Source organism: Toxorhynchites rutilus, chromosome 3 (genome assembly GCF_029784135.1).
Source record: "Toxorhynchites rutilus septentrionalis strain SRP chromosome 3, ASM2978413v1, whole genome shotgun sequence".
In the NCBI taxonomy this organism is placed as follows: domain Eukaryota; kingdom Metazoa; phylum Arthropoda; class Insecta; order Diptera; family Culicidae; genus Toxorhynchites; species Toxorhynchites rutilus.
The window spans coordinates 329632559-329654429 of NC_073746.1; the positions used below are offsets into that span (position 1 = coordinate 329632559).

At 39.0% G+C, this 21871-nt stretch overlaps 1 protein-coding gene across 1 annotated transcript in view; it reads left to right on the top strand.

Moving 5' to 3' along the window:
- Positions 1-3417: 3417 nt before the first annotated feature.
- Positions 3418-21871, top strand: part of LOC129775098 (tumor necrosis factor alpha-induced protein 8-like protein) — a 67320-nt gene continuing 48866 nt past the window's right edge. Inside the window, exon 1 of the mRNA XM_055779356.1 lies at positions 3418-4565. The gene's annotated coding sequence lies outside the window, so the exon portion shown is untranslated. The remainder of the gene's footprint in view (positions 4566-21871) is intronic.

Sequence of the window (21871 nt, forward strand, 5' to 3'; positions counted from 1 at the left end):
GGATATCCGGCAAACTTCTAGGCCGGATAGCCGAATATCCGGCTCTTTATTTGCAAATACGCAACGAGGAGAAACTGCATATGTACAAGAAGCTAATAAAGGAATATGTTTGAAATACAACACATTTTTACTTAACCCATTTTAGGCCAAGCGTTCGAAAAATCGAACAGCAACTTTGATAATTTTTCATGTCTTTGGATAGGAACCATATGGTAAAGTTTTTGCACCAAAAGATAGCTTAATTTATTAGCTACCACTTATATCTATTTCATTCAATTTTGAGTAACTTTATTGGATAATAAATTCGATTTAAAGCAAGTATGTTTGGAAGGTGTTTCCAATTTCAATTAAAAACCCCAATAAAATACAAAAATATGTGAAGTTTTCTACAGTATTGCTTTGATAAAAGAACATACATTGTGATATAGAGCGAAAATCATTCGATTGAGCCGCATACAGGAAAATAACAGCCGGGGAAATTGAGTGTTCGAAAAATCGAACGTTGGCCTAACGAACTTTTTTTTTTCTGCTGAATCAACACCAACACATCTAACTTCCGCTGCGCATTTTGATTTGTTTACTTTAGAAGAGGGATGGTTTTTCATTTATTCTTGCATTTTCAGTTGAGAATGTTCGCAAATATCGATAAATTTAGCGAATATTATTGAAAATCTCTATGATTTTTTATCCGTAACAACCTTAGGTGATGGCGGCCCGTAGAATTTCTATTGTGGGGGAGCTGGAGGAAATGATCAGTACGTGTAACGAGGATTCTAATGAGATTGTTTGTGTGAATATTCTACCGCTGGACCGAATAATAACCTCTCAACCCTCTAGGCCATTGTTTTTTTTAGCAGTACACTGGTACTTTGCAGGTTTTGGAAAATGTTCGATTTTTTCGGGAAATGGATAATTGGAGAAACTAGTTTTTAAGCATTGACATTTCCCCACAGTTAACAATAAAAATAACAACATATGCTTTCGTTTGAAAGAAAAAGCCTGTCAGTAATAAGTTAAAATTACATGAAATAAGAAATGCCACATCTCACCTTAGGTGGATTCATTTGGATTTACACTTAGAAACCTCCATATTCCTGTTCTTGTTCTTCCGGGAATCCAAAATTGATGCATTTATGAATACCGTATATTTGCTAATTGAAGTGACTTTTAGTTCGCAGTCGGTTTGTACTTGAAAAAAAAAGTTCGGGTTCCCGGAAAATGGAAAATGGTCATTTCCCGGAAAATGGAAGATGGAAAAAAAAATAATTCTTGAACATTGGAGTTCCTTTAGCGTTAATAATCGAAAATACAACAATGGCTTTCGTCAATAAAATAATTTTTACAGCATGGTCGTTAATGGGTTAAAAGTAATGAACGAAGAATCAATTTTCCGTTTTGAATAAATATCCTTTAATTAGGTATCAAGTTTTATGCAAGGAATCTTGAACAGATTTTTTTCTGGATTTGGATAAATTATGGATATATTGAAATAATTTTAACACCGGTCGAGTAAGAGTAAATACTACGAATTTAAATAAGCAAAGGATATCATTCAACTATTTTTATTCAAGATTTAAAAATCAAGAACTGTTTCGGGGATAATAATGGCACACACATTCACTAACTAGACGACACAACAATGGTGCTTCATGGAAGAGTACATTAAGGCTTCTTCAGGCATTTGAAGAAATAACAAAAAAAATACAAGTTCTGGACTCTCCTGTGCATCCGAGGTAATTTCGCATGTTGCTGCTTAAAAAAAGTATTTGAACAAAGACGAGACTTCACATAGAACATCGAAGTTACCTCGCAGATGCTCTCTAGCTGACGCTGGATTGTGAAGTCATTTCAACTACTTAAGAGAAGATCTAAGTTATGAAATTACAACCTTGTTATTGTTATTAGAAAAACTTTATCCCTTTAAAAGTGCCCATCTTCTGATGTATGGACAATTTGTTGAAAATTGTAAGAGCTATTCGTAGTTTTTTGAGAATTTTTGAAAAATAATTTCATTTGAAAACCAAAAAAAAAAGCGTTGTGTAATTACGTTATAATGGGCGGTAGGTCAATAGAAGCGGAGTCATAATAAACGGATTCGACTGTATTTCAAATTGTGGTTAAGACTGTGGCGATGACAATAAATTCGAATTTGGCTTTAACTCACAACTGTTAATTGATTGAAAAACATTTAGAAATTATTCGGTCATAGTAAACCAAGTCTTAAAAAGTGATTCATTGGTTCAATCAGAGTGGACCATGTACGTATAGGAAGCCAAACATCCGTCTTTTTTGGGCATGAGACTTGTTTTTTTGCAATTATCATACGTCACCGTGTAAAGTAAACTTCTGAGAACAATTCTGAACAAAAAATATTAAAGATTCGAAAATTGCAGAACTTGAACTTCAAGTTCGTTTTTCTCGAAATCATAAAAATGTCACATGGTCCGGTCTGACCAGACTCCGACCAATTTATGCAACTGCTCAAATGCATTCCCAAAACAGGCCAATAAATGTCACAAAGTGATCTTTCTGCGCTCGGCTGCACGCTGCAAAAGTTACCATTACACCGTATTCAACAACCGTTGCTGGTTCGGTCGTTAATTCATAACCTGGCTATTCTTAAAAGACGGCAAAATGTGGCTCGGTTCTTGAATCGCCACAAAAGACAAGATATTTTCTTCACGGAATCTATGTGATGCCTTAACCCTTTCGTTACGACATCCGGGCAACGAGCTGTGTGTACGAGCGTCGTCTTTAGACGACATGAAATTCATACTGCTCTTCGATCACACCAGCGCAATGTGCATACTTTTCGGCGCAGTCCTCCGTACAGGGGTAGCACTTCGGCGGAGCACACTGCCGTAATGAAAGGGTTAAAGAAGGTCATAGGCGCACGATAGAGACAGTACCTTGAATACAATACTTTGTATGAATTTTTTTGAATAAAAATTAAAAGTTAAATACTAAAATCTTACATCAATCCATTACTGATATCCATATTTCTCTCAAAGTAATCCTCTCTATGATAATCTGGGAATTGCGGGTTGTGACGCTGTAGAAACAATACAATAAGCAGCGGGTCTATATTATTGTATATTATCCGTTTATATTAGCAGGTAGTAGATATATCAGTTTTCTTAAGATTTCGCCGGTAATCGTCTGCGGGGTAAATGATTATAAAGCACTACAAGGATTTAGAAAAAAAAAAAGGTTCTCGAAAAAGCGCAAAACAAATCAGCTGGAATTCCCTGCGACAGTAAGCACCAACCACGCCACTCAATCGCTATTTCTCTGAGTGGTATCGAGAGTGTCAAGCGCAAAGAGCGATAGAGCAGAGAGCGCACAAGGTGTGTGTGAAATACAGCTGGAGGAGCACAATAATAGATACGAGAGGCATGCCAAACTCAGTCAATTAGATACGACCTTTCCGAGTGGATGTATTTTCTTTTCGCTTGAAGACCCAGAAAACAGCAGCTGACTGAAGTGTGAAAGATTCCCGTCGCTGATGTGTGTACCGCAAGTGTGTGATCATTACTACAATATACATCACACAACATTTAAGCAAGAGGTTCTCAACTGATTCCGTTCGTAGGGTTGGGTAACTCCGACCATCTATGGGAGGCAAATAATCAAGGAACCAACAAGTTGCCGCAAACGACCTTCCTCACCAACGGCATAACGGATGGATTGTTCAGACTCCGAGCTCGATATCTGATTAATTTAATTCAGATGATTGAAGATTGTTGCAGTGCGATTGACGGAAACCGGTGGGTACAGGGAGCAGAGCGAGGCGGTGTACATTACCTCAATTGCGAGTGAGTTGTGTTGTTTTGGAGAAAAGTGGTAGACACGTCGTCGTCTTCGTCATCATCAACACGGCGCGCAAGTAGTAAACAGTGGCGGTGTGCTGTGTTTGTGTCGCTTTGTGCAATTTAGCTCCCCCTGGTTCTCGTGCAATGACGAAAATGTTTAATTTATGATTTGTCGTAATAGTGGGTTGCTACGATACCCCAAAAAGTAACACCGAAAACGAGAGCGAATGTCACCGAGGTCGTAACGTGCATTCAGCTAAGGAAAAAAGGGGTTAGCACGAGTGATGAAGATTTCCGAAATTATCTCGCTCGTTGAAGAGGGGTATCGGATGAGAGTGGAGTGAGCGGATAGTCGAGATAGTCGTATAATACAACGCACACAGTAAGTGATATAAGATCTGGGAAGAAAACAAAACAAAACAAGAAGGCCGTGTGTTTATATGTGTGAACGAATTGATTGTCAGCACTGATAACAAAAGTCGACAGGTGATAGCCTCTGAGACATTTAAAATGGCAAAAAGTTAAGAAGTGCAAAAAAAATTGGGGATTGCAATGAATTCATTATCCTAGGGGGAAAGTCGAACGTAGATTGAAGAGAGGGTGTATGTGTATAATTAGGTATTGCTTCATCGATCCCTTAGGGGTGGTGCAAATATTGGAAAACACCTCAAGGTGTCAACGACAAGAGACGGTGAGAGCGAAGGACATTGGCTGCTGCTGCTGAGAGGAGCAGCGGTGAACAGGACACAACTGGTGAGTAACTATATTCCATTCTCTCTCACAAACAACACTGAATCTCTTGCTCCCTTGCTCTCGAGGGGTGAAACTTGTCAGTTGAACTCAACACATTGGCGTACGTGAAACTATAGTAAACAAAACGTGTGTAATAAAAACGGTCGGTCGGCAATTGTAAAGGGGAAGTGGCGATCCCATTCCACACATTGTTTGATGTCAACGGATGATTTTCCAGAGTAAAGAATTCGACGCTAGAAGAAGCCGTCAGCTAGAAAAGGAAGAGAAAGAAACTCAGAGCATAGCAGCTGCAGCTGACTATCCTTGGAAGGGTCCTTTCTTCTTCCGCTCGACTTGGAAATGTACGGTAGGGGGGGGGGGGGGGAGTGTGGTCCATTGCGAGACGCTGGCAAGAAGAACATAATTATGAAGTGTTTCTTCGCGTATAAGCATTATAGACGAAGTTGTGTAAGAACGACCAAAGCGGTACACCGTAAAGATGGGCAAAACAGTTCACCTTGATGAACGGTTCACTCACTAACCGTTCATCTAAGTGAATCAGTTCTTTTGAACCGTTCTTTCGCTCTTTCGTTCAGCGGTATTAAGAACAAAGTAGAATGTTGGCTGGAACCCAACATCAATAGACAGCTAATAATTGATATCGTTGGATTGGATAGTGTAAAGGGTGTGTCACATCAAATTGCATCACGGAAAAAACGCTGTAGAAATTTAATTTTTAGGAATTATATCTTCAGCTTTCGCTTATAATCAGATAAGAGTGTATAGATCACGTTGGCCGTGCTTCACTGTCAATTTTTCGTAAATTTGGAAAAATGTCGTCGAACGAAAAAGAGCGTCGTGAATTAATCCTGTGCACTCATTTCGAGAATCCGGAGTTGTCACATCGGGACATCGGTAAGATGCTGTGAATCGTCCAATCCACGGTCAGCAGAGTACTAAAACGATACTTCGAGAACCTAACCATCGACCGGAAGGTGAAGAACGGCAAAAATGGATGCTCCGTCAGTGAAAAAGATCACAAGTGCGTAGTTGAGCAGTTTAGACGTGATCCGAGAAGTCCGGTCCGGGATGCCGCCAATAAGCTGAATTTGTCAAATTCATTCGTCCAGCGGACCAAGCAGCGGGTGGGCCTGCGTACATACAAGGTTCAGAAGGCTCCTAACCGCGACGAAAGGCAAAACATGGTGGGGAAGACGCGAGCCCGGAAGCTGTACACCGAAATGCTGACGAAGTCGCATTGCCTGGTAATGGACGACGAAACCTACGTCAAAGCGGACTTTTGTCAGCTGCCGGGCCTGTTGTTCTTCTCCGCAGAGGACAAATTCAGCGTTCCGGAGGAGATTCGCAAGCAGAAACTATCCAAGTTTGCCAAAAAGTACATGGTGTGGCAAGCGATCTGCTCTTGCGGAAAGCGGAGCGTCCCCTTCGTGATGACCGGCACGGTAAACGGGCAGGTTTACCTTAAGGAGTGCCTACAGAAGCGCTTACTACCACTATTGAAGCAGCACGAGGGCCCGACCATCTTCTGGGCGATTATGAAGCAGGCCCTCCGGAAGAACCCAAAAGTTGTCAAATCGGAGGCGGACTTCAAGAGAAAATGGATTTCTGTTAAAAAAAAACTACAACCTGACGTTGTACAGAACTTTATGGACGGAGTAAAGAGGAATGTGCGAGCATACGGGTATGGGCTCGAAGTATAAATAAAAAGAAAATGCCAAAAGTTGTTTAATAGTTTTTATTTTACTGTCTAAAATTTTCAAAAAGATCGGTCTACTGGGCGAATTTCTACAGCGTTTTTTCCGTGATGCAATTTGATGTGACACACCCTTTACGTATGCGATTCATATTTTTGAAATTTAGTGGGGAAAGATAATTTAATTCATTAAAAGTCATACAAACAAACACGATAATACGTACACGCAATAGGCCAAACAATGAATTGAAAGCAACGAAAAAATTTCTTTCTCAACACGCCCTCACTATAAAATTTTATGTTTACCTAATCCATGAATCGCCCAGCTTCCCCCAGATTTTTTCTGATAATCAGAAAGTATATGATTGTTACGCGGAATTGAAAGAATACATGAATTTGAAAATATATAGTTTTGCTTTTAAAACGAGGAAAATCTAATTTAATTTTCAACCCAAAATTGAGTATACATTAACAAAATAAACCCTGCGTTACATGCATTTGCTCATAAATGATAAATCGTTTTATTTTCCTTACAAGCGTTCTCGTTATATTTATCCATTCCGTCCAACGCAAATTAGTTCAGCTGCACTAGTTCGTTCGCAAACAGTTCGCCCGCAAACACTTCGTTCTCAAACAGTTCTCACTCTCAATCAGTTGTTTCCCATACAGTTCACTCGCAAACAGTTCGTTCACAAACAGTTCACTCGCAAACCGTTCTTATGGAATCAATTCGTTCACAAACCGTTCGCTCGCAATCAGTTCGTGGGGAGAACTACCGTTCTTTGAAAAAAAAACGACCGCTCGTTCACTCTTTTCGGCGAACCAGTTCTTTCGTACCGTTCGTGAACGGTTTGCCCATCTCTAGTACACGGGATCGCTATAAATATCTATAAGCGATGAAGAACTTATTACGTTTGGGCCATTTGAATTTTATATGGAACAGATGATGTGCGTATCTCTTTGCTGTCGTTTGTCTGCTCTCATACACCACAGGAAGGAAGTATATTATTCTTATATTTTATGCAACAACTAGCTGGCCGCCAAACTTGGTTCCGCCCACAATGGATTTTTTTTGTTATGAATACCTTCAAACATTTACTTTTTTCATTAATTAACATTCATGAGTCCAATCGCAGAACTATTCATTGATTGATGTTCTAATTGACCTTTTACAATTTCCTTTTACTATAAATTTCCTAGTACTTTACCAAAACTCGTCATTATAATATAAAATTATTTTCAGACACAATTCTCGGGTTTTACGAATGGCCATGTGTACTTGGTCCTCTCTGATTGAACAAAAATATATTTTTCAGAGACTTGTTCCCCTATGACTGAACTTATGAAATCCTTATGAAATCATATAATTTATTTAGTAGTATTTCCTCTACTAAATTTATATAATAAAACAAACCGATTTCATGACTAGAAACAGTATTTTGTTTATCAAAAATAATTAATTAGCATGTATTTTCAAGTACAATTCTTGATTTTCTATAAAATATGTTATTATTATTTATTCATCGTCTTCGAGAGTATCGTACAGACTGGTTATACTTATGATATATTCATAATCCTAGCTTTAAAACAATCTTTAGTCATGTTGAAATCAAAAAATTGGCAGACATTGTTGAAGGCTCGGAGGCAGGAACTTAATGGGTTATTGTAGCCATAACATGTTCTTTGTGCGGGAACAGCAATTAATGTGGAGAATCGCAGCTGACATTGAGGAACGTTTATTGGAATATGCAGAAGAAGATCTGCACAATCGATGTTCTCACTGAGGATGTCGAATACAATCAGTCGTTGCATCTTCAGTCGCCTTGCCGTAAGCAATTTCAAGTCGATTAGACGACAACGTTCCGAGTAATGGGGAAGATGGGCGGGGTCATTCCACGGGAGACGCCGCAATGCAAAGCGAATAAAACATTTCTGTACACGCTCAATACGTACAATCTCGGAAACGTGATATGGGGCCCAGACCGGTGCAGCGTACTCTAAGTTGCTCCTCACTAAACTACAGTACAAAGCCTTTAGTGCATATACGTCGGTGAACTGTGACGCATTCCGACGTAGAAATCCCAGGATAGAGAATGCTTTGGAAGTGATAGCAGAGATGCTCGTTGAAACCATGATAACACCCAAGTCACGGATAGAATGTACACGATCCAAGGAAAAAGTGTCGATGTTGTATTGGTAGTTTATCGGTTCGTAGCAACGACTAAAAATGATCACCTTGCACTTACTTGTGTTCACACGCATGCCGTTGTCTTTGCACCACTGCGCTAGAGAATCGATATAGGCCCGCAAGTTGCAGCAGTCCGCAGCTGATTTGATGACTCGGAAAATTTTAAGGTCGTCGGCAAACAATAGTTTACCATAAGATATTCGTAGGCACAAATCATTAATGAAAATTACAAATATCAATGGCCCCAGCACACTCCCTTGGGGGACTCCGGACGCTATATCGAATGTTGTGGATCGTGCTGAGTTCACCTCAACGAAAGCTTTCCTATCGGTCAGGTAAGACATCAACCAATCGGATATCCAATCAGGAAAACCCATGGGCCTCAGTTTCCTCACCATAAGAATATGCGGAACAGTATCGAAAGCCTTCGAGAAATCAATATAAACAGAGTCCACTTGGTTTCTGTGTTCAACTTCACGAAAGAGCACGTTGGTGTAGCATAATAAACTGGACGTTGTGGAACGATGGGGTACAAATCCATGCTGGAACTCAGATATAATCGGTTTCGCTGCGGACAGTAGCACTGTATGAATCAGTGATTCGAGTAGCTTCCACAGGCAACATAGGATGGATATTCCACGGTAATTTTCGACGCGCCACAAACTGCCTGATTTGTAGATAGGAATCATCTTTGCAGTTTTCCATAGGCTAGGAAATGTTCTTTCCTCGAACGACTTGTTGAAGTGTATTGTCAGAGGAAAGGCCAATGATGAAGCGCAGTTCTTCAACAAGATAGGTGCTAAGTCGTCCACTCCAGCTCCTTTCAACGACAAACGGGTTAGCGTAATTATGAAAAAGAGTACTTGCAGTCAATAAAAGACCGTAGTTGGATCTGGAATGAATCATGAAAAGTTCAGTAATAATTTTTTTTTTCTCTCTGGCACTTGGTTCATTCTGTCTGAACGAAACATAATAACATATTCGATCAACTTTTCAATAGCTATGAATTGTTTGAAAAGCACATACTTTGGGTTTCAGTATGAGTTACTTTTCCGTGTTCACTGAAGGACAAAGGAAAGAATCTTCCGATGCGGAGAAATCCAACACTTCATTTGAAATTCCTTCCATTTTTCGGTTGTCACAAAAATGTGTCTTCTCTCTACCCGCTACGGTTGTATGCACTTGGTCCACTCTGACTGCACACTATTATCAGTTTTTGCTAATCAGTCAAAATAAATTTATGCAATAATTCTGGTTATCTGCAATATAAGTGTGATCTGATAAAAGTAGAATGTAGGTTAAGAAATTCTTGATTGTTTGCTGCTATTAACTCATTTTTTCTCATTTTGTTACTTAGTCCGGTGTGTCTGAACACCGACCATATAGGAGTGCATTTTCCACCTGAAAATTATTTTCCACTTTCGAACAAAGATCATTTTCGTTAGCGCAAACATTAAATTTACTAACGACACTTGTCACAATGTATGAATGAATTTTATTTCCAGATTTTTCTCATTTTTCCTTCCAGAGGAGGCAGTGGTGTCAAACCGTCATAGAAACATTTCTTGTACTCTAATATCCCTACATTCCAATTTTGGTTCCATTTGCTTGATTAGTTCTCGAGTTATGCGGAAATTCGCCAACCCCTTAATGAGGGGGAGGGTCCTCTGAAAACTCTACATGCAAAATTTGGTTCCATTTACCTGTTTAGTTCTCTAGTTATGCAGCAATTTGTGTTTTAATTGTACGACAGCTCCCCCCCCCCCCACTTAGAGAAGAGGGAGAAGTGTCGAATTGTACATTGTGCACTGATTACAGTACATATCACCCCATAGTAGCTGCTGCTAGATAAGATATGACAGGATTTGTACGGAAGTAAATCGTGGAGGATTCAAAAAGACTTTTGCATTAAGTTTAATGAAGCGAACCGAATGTTGACATAATGTTCGGTGTGACACATTTGGTCGGTGTTAAGTCAGAGTGGACCAAGTCGCAAAATTTAAAATTTCGAGTTATTGATTACATTGGGTTAAGCATTATGTAAGCTACATACCGCCTTTATCAGATTTGGAAAATTACGCATACAGCAGGAATAACGGATCGAAATTGTTATGATTGATCAACGAAAACCTCTCATAGTATGCAGTCAGAGCGGACCATGTACCATCTACCATGGCGAAATGGCTCTATATCATGTGCAGACAGAGTGGACCATGCATCAATTATTTGTATATTGAATTTAAACAATTTACAAGCGCCGGATTCAAACCAACAAAACTTTTTCTTGAAGCAACAAAGCTTTCTTGAAGGTACTTTGTTGAAATGAACTTGAACCCGTTAGTGTAAAATGTGAACATTCTGAGTATATTAAAAAATAAACTTGGTCCACTCTGACTGAAAGGACCAGTGAAAAATGCTGGTCTTCAGTGTGAATGATCGCAAAATGTACTATTTGCGATTTAGGCTCTAGCGAATGAATTCTAATTTGACGATTCTATTGACGAATACTGTCTAGGATGATTGAAAATGGGAAATGTATGCTTCAACATCTTCGCACAACAATGTGATCTTCTGAATATCGATCCTAGATTACCCAATCCTAATCGCAACGCCAAAAAGATTCTTCCCTTCCTATTATGTGGCAAAAATCAGCCTGGTGCTCGTTCCAAAATTGAGTGCAACAAAAAAAAAATCATAAATGCCCATCAAATCCGCATTATTCACCGTGATTTAGCATGGAAAGAAGAATCTACAGAAGACTGGGGCTTGTTGTGCAAAACAGCGTGACCGTGAGTTATGTAGGCCAACAGCTCCAGGAAGTTGCGTGTTGCACACACAAATTATGCATAATCAATGCTGTGTCGATACGTGATAACCATACAAGGTATGGAGATGTCTGCCCCCTGCAAGGTAGGAATCTGCACTCGATCGCAATTCTCCTCGCAATCGCAATATTTATATGCAAAAAAACTACTCCGCAAGTCCACAACACACTTCACCCATTTTTTTATTATTGCGTTTCTCACCGAGTACTCTGGACACTATGATTATAATGCGTTTTTTTCTTTAGCCACCGTCTTGAAAGAAACTAGCAATCGTCTTCATTAGCTTATGGTTATGGTTATGATTTTACCACGTATTATTTTCAAATTTACGCACTATCGCACTTATGCTTTGGAATCCGAGCGGCTTCTTAATTCGGACACATTTTAATTATATTCAATATCATATCAAAACCATGACATCTTTCGCATGTTGAATTGATGTGACTGATAGTTAATATTGTATCAATTTAGTGTAGTGTCAAGCGAAGTATCTAACTGTTGACAAAAAAAATCAAAAATCAAAACAAAAAGTTTGAAAAATCAGTCCAAGATGGTAAAACTATTTTTGAGGAACTTTGTGAAACATCGAATTTTTATGAATTTTCGAAACTTCGAGAAAACGAGAAACCTCATTATCAGCCATTCTCCATTTATATTTAATAGAATAGCCATTCTCGAGATATTTAATAAAATATTTCTAATTTGTTGTCTTTTTTTTAGTAGATACAAAACTTCACCCTCGATATAACGTACCCTCGTTATAACGTACCCTCGATATAACGTCACTCGATATAACGTACATTTTCCTCGATATAACGTACACATTTCCAAAGTGTGAAGAAAATTTTTTTTCAATCCTTTTTTTCTGATAGAACAATGAATTATCCATATTGTGATGCTAAAACAAGTTTTGTGCCTTCAATCAATTCCGAAATACAGCTGGTTTTGTGATTTCGGATTCTAAATGAATCAAGCTTTAATCAACAGTACGAAGGGAAACATCATGAGAAAGGCTGGCTTCGTCTTCTGATTGAAGTTATTCATTAACTTTACTAAAACAGCAACACAATAATGTATTATAGACTACGTTTGTGAGTACTTTATTATGCTTCGATATAACGTACAATTCGATATAACGCACAATTTTGAAAGTGAAATGTACGTTATATCGAAGTTTACCTGTAGACCCTTTTGATATGTTTGTCGTGTTCTACTGTTCTACGTGTCATGTTAATGAAATTTTATGAATTTGTTCATAATTTCCAAGAACTTTTCCAAGTACATCATTATGGTAAAAATATATGTTTAGAAGTTACGTTGAAAAACATTTGAAGACATGTAGGTTAATGCAAAATGTAGCGATATTAAAAAATATAAATATATAGAAATAAACGGCACGATATAGAGATGAACGGCATGATCCGCAAATTTATGAAGAGCGCCTGATTTCGATGCATTACGATATACGAGTCCAATAAGAGGTGTTCAATGATGAGGTGCAGTTGGCACGTTCCCCTCGCAAACTTTGCTATTATGCTACCTTGTTTCTCCCAGAATGTTCTGTGTAATGGATTGTATATTTAACTACGGATCTCGGAATACGCCGTAATGAAAGCAAAGTCAACTGTGTTTTCATTCCTTCGCAAAAGTTGCTGTGTTTTGAAATTACCACAAACTGGTGCTAAAATCTTTCGAAAATTCGCAGCTCCCACTTCTATTATGGGTTGGACATTTCAAACAAACCGCCAGCAACTTCACAGAATCTTTTGGTGTGTTTCACCGCAAATTGAGTGCACTTTTGATTCGACAAGTATTTTGTTTTCAGCTGAATCGGCGAATAAATAAGGCCCACTTGTTCATCTTTCGATATAAATTGACTGGCAATGCGGCGTTAGTGACGCGAAAACATTTCACATGCATGCCCAGCAAGTCATGGAATCCAACTGACAGCTGGAAAAAATGTTTACAATCAACCGAGTGGAAATTGAGAAGCACAAGCGCTTTTGATGATGCTGCTGTTTTTTGTTATGAATGGAACGCCTCAACCCACTTGGCAGTGTTTATTAAACGGTTTAGAACGATGCTAAACGTTCAGATGAAGGGACATAGCTAGAAATTGAATGGAATGTTTATAATATGAAATAAAAGCTAATAACAAACGAGTCTTTGTGCATCGGATGAACAGTGCAAGATGTTCACTCATTCTATGTCATTCGTTAAATGTACTGTTAAGGGGACATTTTAAAACGATTGTTTTTTTTTCATATTTCTGAATTTTAGACATTCAAAAATATTTCCTAAGGATGAGTCTTCGAAATTCTCATTATTTATCGAGTTACATCCATTGCACAATGGTCCTGGAGAGCATGAGCTTGAGTTTGGGTAGACTGTACACTTCGTAGTTGGTCTCCGTGATTGACCTGAATCAACGAAATTGCACAAAGAACACACTGAATGGCGCTTGGGAGTAGCAAACCATTCTCATTGTGCAAGTTTCGGAAATTCGAGCTTTAAATAGTCAATAACGACGCCGGCCACAGTCACTGGGGGAAGGGAACGAATGTTAGTATGATATTCGCCGCCCGAAGGCCAGAAGGGTCGTCTCTATAGCGTGATTCCTTAGCATTTATCATGGGAGAAATAGTTGTTAGTGGGAAGAGGTAAGAATCAGGATTCACTGAGGTAAGTGATGTGATTATATAAACACGAAATATCGGGCCTGATCACGAACGTCACTTCACGGTGAGAACGGAATAAAATGCATACAAATCGCATGCAATTCATTTCGTTTTCACCGTGAAGTGACGTTCGTGATCAGCCTCATCGCCCAATCGAAGAAACGAACTTTCGAAAATTTTATATGTCACTACACGCTGCAGAGATTATCTTTTGGTATACTGAAAAGAAAACATTATTATCAATCGGGTGTATTTTTGTCAATCACGACGACGGAGAGTTATTTTTGGGCCATTGCATAATGGTTTAGAGCTCGACAGTTATTCTCTAGACAAAAACTGTTTTAGACAAAGTTGCTACATATAATAGAGCGCTCAGTTTTATGTTATCAAAAATAGGGTGACCAAAATTTTTCCTTCTGAGTTCCTTGAAGCTACATACATTCTCTATCAGTTTCCAAATTAAATATAAACTTACAGCTGATTTCAGACAAAATCAACTAAAATTTATATTTTATTTGGAAACTGATAGAGAATGTATGATCTATGAATGAGACTAATTGTGAGTAATTTATTGATATAACCTTAATTTTGTACCCAATATTAAAAATAAACCTTCCAGCTTTGAGCTAATCTCACCTGAAAAGAAACGAGTAGCTTCAAGGAACTCAGAAAGAAAAGTTCAAACAACATTCTCAAAGAATTATCGTCAGAATGAACCGTTCATTTGTCCGTCAGACCCGCTCTAAAACCAGGGCTACTCAAGAGGCTGCTGGAAATCGCAATCAATCTGGCGACGGCGCTTGTGCGACGATGGATGATCCGGACACGACAGCGGATGATAGCTTCGTGCCGTCGGCGATCGATCTGGAGCACGGAGGTGACCATGATTGTGCGGTGTGTGATCGGCCCAACAATGCCGAGCTGTATATGGTCCAATGCGGGCGCTGTAAGCGTTGGTTCCATTTCTCGTGCGCAAAGGTCGACACGAATGGAGTTCGCGTGAATGATTTTTCCTGTGTGCAATGTTCCACTAAGTTGCCTTCCCCACCTGCGAGTTCTGTTACTGGACGGTCCAGTGTTTCTAGCTTACGGCGAGCTCAGATAGCCCGAGAGCTAGAACAATTGGAGGAGGAAAAGCGGGCACAGGAGAAAGTACAGGAAGAACGACTACGGATGGAGAAGCTGTTGGTCGATAAAGCGATGAAGGACAAGATGGATTGAGAAAAGGAGTACAGTAATCGTTCGCTAACTGGTCCTGGTTTAATTGGTCTGTTTTTTAACTGGGTGAACGTTAACTGAACCTTTGACTAGTTAAAAAGCAGAATTTCGTAAACAATCGACGCCATATTCAAATGGAAGATTTGCTATAAGGGGCATTCGAATGTAATTGGAAATAGCCATTATTTTCTCATGACAAAAACATTGATTAAATTACAGAAAAATAATTTCCTCAAATTATATTTCATACCTGTTGTCGCACTCAATGCGATACTTCAATTGGAAACCTTTTGTTTATCCAATTTCATGATCAACGTGAATCAAACAATTCATTGAAGTTCCCCTCGATTTTATTTGACGTTTTACATGCCGGACCAGTTAAAACGCGAATGTCGATAACTGGTCTTCCCTTTTCGCCCAGTTAGCGGATGTTTACTGTATATCGCTCGTAAACACGAGCTTCTACGGCAGCATGACGAGGAAAGATCGTCTGCAGGAAGTAAACACAGTAGCCTTAATAGTACCCAGAAGGTGGAAGCATGGGTTCAGGAGCATGTTAAGCTTGCTACGGGGGACCAAGTCGATGTGGAAGCGAATGAAGTTGACTCTCGTAGCATCGTACAAACGGGAACGAACCCAGCCGGAACGTCAACTCCATTGATGACCAGCGGTATATCGGAGATTATCGGAGATTATCGGAGATGATGTTTCCGTTCCTCGTACCAGCGTAATCATCGGAGAAGGTGTGGAAAATGAATTAGATTCCGAGAATAATCCACATCCGACTTCGTCGAACAAGCTGATTTCTTCAAAACTATTGCTAGTTAATATGGAACCGTATAGGCGCCTGCTGGAGGTCTAGTTCTGCTCCGTTGAAAAGTGAGTCCAAGACTGGGACGATACCGAAGATCCTTCCTAAGCCTACGAATCATCCTCCATACGAAGCTTGGAGACAGGAAACCAATGAGCGGAGGAAGCAACAATGTAAAAAATAGAACTTTGTTATCTTTATAGATAGAGGTAAACATAGTTCTAGTCCAGTTATTTGAGACATCTTTGTAGAACAAAGTTTTTATTTCTATCACTTGTATATTTCAAATTCTACATCAAAACAGTCTTCGTACGACTTTTAGAGCTCATCAATACCAACATTTTGCGATGCAGAACTAGTCAATATCCTAATTCTACTCAAGTTATTGGTGGTAAAAACTCATAATTTCAATTTTAATTCACTCGAACACGAAAAATAACATAGTTTTGAAAATCATCAATATATCAATAACTTTGAGTGAAGTTGAGATATTGACAAGTTTCTGCATTGCGAAATGTCTAAAAGTGCTTCGAAGACAGTTTGCATCTAGAATTTGAAATATAAAAGTTAGAGAAAAAAAACAGTTTTTTCATGGTGACCCTAACGTGACTTAGAAAAAAGGCGCTATATCGAGAGAGATATAGAGATAGAAAAAAAATTTGTTCTACAAAATGTCTCAAATATTTGGAGCTACAACATTGTCGAACTATATTTACCTCTATCTATAAGGATAAGAATGATATATTTTTTATTCCAGTGACAATTTTGGTCACCCTATTTTTGATAACATAAAACTGAGCGCTCTATTATATGTAACAACTTTGTCGAAGATAGTTTTTGTCTAGGGAATAACTTTCGAGCTCTAAATACTAATATCCACTTAAATGTGCATTGTGCATTGGCGTGGTTTCTCACGTTCTTCTGAACCAATTTATTTCAAATTTGGCATGAACATTTTTTTTATATATCTCTATCGCATGATCGCAATAGCGAAAAATCATTTTTCCAATTTTAACATTAAAAAAGAAATTGTCATAAAAGCGTGCTAAAACATGTTTTTATTTTCTAGCTGTCGCCATTTTAGGTTACAGTTAGAAAGTGATTTTTCCTCGCTCGAGGTTCATACCATAGCTGCGTCTTTACCGAATAATAATCTATTGGATTTTTACGTTTCTGATAACCAGGACTGAAAAATAGTTTTGTATTCTTAAAAGATTAATAAGCAAAAAATACTAATGAATATTGAAAATATTATTTGTTCAGTTCTTGAAAAAATGTTCAAAGATCATGCCTCTACACTAGTGAATGAATCGTTAAAGTGAAAGTATACAAAAAAAATGTTGTTACAATGCCAACAAATCCAACAACTCGTCTCGATTTTAGTCACTGCCGTGTCAGTTGAAATGACAATTGAGCTGGTTGAGTGAAATTTCTTCGTATAACTGTGGTGGTAATATTATTAGAGTAGTTTTAATATGAATTCTTATCAAAGTTATTAATACAATATTCTTTATGATTAAAATACATGAGGGTGAATCAGGGTCATGCATAACTCCGTTAATGAAAGGATGAACACAAAAAGTGTATATGTGAGTATGCTTGGATGTACCTTATTCGACCTTCTCCATCCTTCACTGCCTTCCCCCATTTTGAAGGAAACTGTTCTTCGACATGACATGCACATCAGTCTTGTTTCCACACGCGAGTACTTTGCGGGTATTATAATGTCATGCTACCGGTAATGATATACTCAACTTCGCCCAGTGCTTCATTTGCATCACGCGGCGGGACGCTTTAGGTGGAGTCGGAATCGATCGATTCCGTCGTTACCATGGGTATCTTTGTTTTGTGCACAGACAGCCATTGCGTGGGATAATGGGGCAGCCCCACGGGCGTTGGCACAACGTGCGCGCTGATATATATTTCACACGATACTGTGAAAAATTCCTGGAAGGACATCTTATATCGTTTCGATATTTTCCTTGCTTTTCCAGTATCGCTTATATTCGGGAAATCTTCCCCGAATTAATTATCGAAACAAGTTCCCAAGTTCCAAGTTCCAAGTTCCCCAATCGGCTTAAGCTCATGTTATGTTTTGTATCATTCTTGTATTTGTTCAAATTAAAGTCTCGCATTTTCGTAAAACATCAATCGTTTTTTTTTCACTTGAACAAATCTCTCAATGCTAAGTCTGAAACGGGTTACGAATCCGAGCACATTAGAAAACGTCGAAGGAGGAATTAGGAGTAACGGTTGTCGGCATGTTTATTGCCCCACAGCGGTATCAAAATGACACCCAGCGGAGTGTGAAAGTTCGTCCGATGAGAGGAGACCGTGCAAGCAAGCAAGGGGTGGTCATTAATCGTCAATCAGGCAATTATAGGACTTTCATTGGACGATAGATTTCAGTCCTTGGAAACTTGTGAACACTATGCCATGCCATTTATGCTCTTCGTTGACCGTCGCCTCGTACATTCAACTGTTTCTGATTCCATACAAAAATAAACGGGTGCACGGTTTGACTGAAAAGCAGAAGGCTGGAAGAGTCGAAAGATGTCGGCAACTGCTCAAGGTGGTTGGTTCTGAAATTCTGTTTTCGGACGAAAAATTATTCCTGTTACAGGATCACCACAATCAACAAAATGATCGGATATATGCAGCACATCTTTCTGATATTCCTCGGAACAAGCTGTCTGCTCAAAGATTCCAAAATGTTTCCAGGGTGATGGTATGGGGATGTTTCTCCAAAAATTTTAAGGTTCCCTTGCTGTTCATCGAACCTGGTGTTAAAATCAACACTAAATACTACATCGACAATGTTTTGAAGAACTATTAGCTTCCCATTGTCAGAAAACACTACAAGAATATGCCATACTGCTTCCAACAAGATTCTGCACCGTCTCATCAGGCAAAAGCTACACAGGCTTGGTGTGAGGACAATTTTCCGGGTTTTATTTCTTCGAAAGAGTGGCCTGCCTCTTCACCTGATTTGAATCCTCTCGACTTCTCTGCATGGGGTTACATGCTTGGCAAACTAGGGAGTACCAAAGGATTGACAGTGGACACTTTCAAGCAACGTTTGGAGAAGGTTTGGAATGAAATGCCTCAGAATATCGTGCGTGCCAGCTGTAACGCTTTCCAACAACGATTGCGACTGGTAATTAAAGCAAAGGGAGAAAGATTCGAATTGGACTAATTTAAGAGAAATGTTATGAATGTACTTAAAATAAAATACACTCTAAATTAAAATTTATTCAAGCGTTTAATTTTTGTGACTATTTGCTTTACTGACAGTTATTACTACTCACCCTGTAATTAATGAAAAATGTGTTTTAAATGTGTAACATAAAATGGTCACGCACGCATGCACGCGTGTTATCTTCTTATCACCGGTATGCAATTTTTCAAACGAACGTTGCGTTATATCGAAATGTAGTTATCCAGATCCAGCACTCGTTAAGATAAACTTGAGCATTGATTGCCCGTTTTGTATATAAAACAGGAGGTCGCAAGCCAGATGAGCGAATAGCTTGCCAAATTTGCCCAATTACTCTATTGAAACAGTAGTATTTGCAATCGGCACACTTTTTTTCTACTAGATTATTGTAGAACTGGGGCTCCAGCAGCACCCTGGAATCTCTCTTGATGTACGCTTCGTCGTCCATTAAAAGGCACAAGTATAGATTATTCAAAATGCAGCTGTACAGCTTTCGAGCTCTCATTCTAGCAGAATCCTGCTGTTCCTTAGACTGCTGGGATACTTTCTGACTTTTTATATATTTTCAAATCATGTTTAGCCGTCATTCACTGTCATTTCCTTTGCCAATGCCAATTTCACAGCATGATAACGCTATATCACATGTTTATGAATCGGTCAAGAATTATCTAGAAAGAGTGAACTGGGAGGTTCTAGATTACCCGCCGTTCCCTCAGACATCTATTTTATGCTGAATTTGGAACGACAATTTGATAGAAAGAGAGAGCGTGTTGTATCAAAGATATCTTAAACTTCGAAGTTCATTCGTCTCTAGCCTTGAAAAGGCCAATTAGAAATTAGTCGCTGCTGTCTGGTTGCCAGCTGGAGGACTGCCGAATCGTGATTTTTTCTAGTTTTCAACTAGTTTTAACATTTAAACACGAGACATTTTTTTAACTGGTATCTTTTTAGAAAGACAATCCCATCAAATAGGCTTTCAAACAGAAATATATTCTCATTTTGTTTTATTTCACAATCATGCTACATCCCATGAACAGATTGGTTCTTACTCACAACATTGATTCGCCGATAACCCGATTCATAGCTGCAGTTCTCCATCTGACCCAATCTCGCTCGCCGGTCTCATTCTTGTCCCCACCGGATTCGATGCGAACACCATCTTTGCGGGACTGTTGTCCTACAATCATGCAACAAATCCCGTCCAACGCACTCGTCCAACCTCGGCAACTTTCTGGATGCTGGGTTCGGCGTAGAGTAGCACCAGTTCGTGGTTCATCCTCTTTCTCCATACTCCGTTTTTCGTTTTCAGTCGGATATATATCATCTACCAACGCCACGTTGAAGAGCAGACAGAATAGTCCATTGTCTTGTCAAAGACCTCTGTAAATCTTAAATGATTCCGACAGATCTCCTGAGATCCGCACACCGTTCATTGTTGCCTGAATCAGTCTTGTCGGCTAACGGGAAAATCCGTGTTTGTCCTTGATTCTCTATAGCTGTCGTTGGTCGATTGTATGCGTAGGGTGCGTAGGAACTCAATGCTCGCGGCACTTTTGGAGGATTGACCGCAGTGTAAAAATCTGGTCCGTCGTCGAGCAACCGAGCTTGAATACGGCCTGACAACTTTCCACAAATCTACTTTCTATTGGCGATAGACTGCGGAAGAGAATCTGGGATAGTATTTTGTAAACATTATTCAGGATCGTGATTGCGTGGTAGTTCTCACAATCCGGCTCCTCACCTTTTTATATATGGAACAGATTACCTCATACCTCATTACCTCAATTAGAATTTCAACAAGATACATTCATACATTGTTGAATGCTTAGAATAAAGTATATTTAACGTCAATTTCGTTCTAAAGAGTTGTTTGTTCATTTATTATGCTTAAATATGATAATTTCAGCTGTCCAGTTTCTATAAGACCACTTCAAAATTCATAAGTATTATCAATGAAAAAATCGAAACGATCGGCTGATTTACATGTCAATAATTGGCAACCTTGCCATTTCGACTAATAACCTTGAAAATTCGTGTTGGAATACTATTTACCAAATTCTGCTGAACGGATTTCTCGATATTTTTCCATTTTTCGGAAATTGCGACCTTGAGCTCTCCAATCGTGGTGTACCGTTTTCCCTCAGTGTAGATTCTGCGTACAAGGATCCCCCAGGATTCAACAGGATTCAAGTCTTTCGTTATGGTATATAGCCAAATGTATTCTTTTGGAAACATTCTTTGTCACAACATACCATGTCCCACTGTCGGTTCATGTGAGCTTTGGCAAACCTCAGAAGTCTTCCGATGTGAGATGGTGTAAAATAAGGAGCTGTAACCTTTTAAACTCTCTTTATGTGAGGATTTTTTACCAAAATTTGACGAATTGTCACCCGAGTAGTTGAGAAGTTGAAATATTGCTTTATTTACATAAGCGATTTTGAGGTATTCGAAGCTGTACTATTTCCCGCTTATCCCGGTCAAAGAGCTTCGATTTACCAAATAATTGAGCACTACTGGATGGGATCGCCCAATTCGACGAGCAATTTCTCTGATATCAACATTTTCTTGGTGAAATGCATCGATTTGTCTTTCTTCTCTCTCCGTGAGCACTTTTCCCTTCGGAATGTTCCAGATTTATTGATCAAAACAACTGAAACAACGGAAAATGTAACTGGT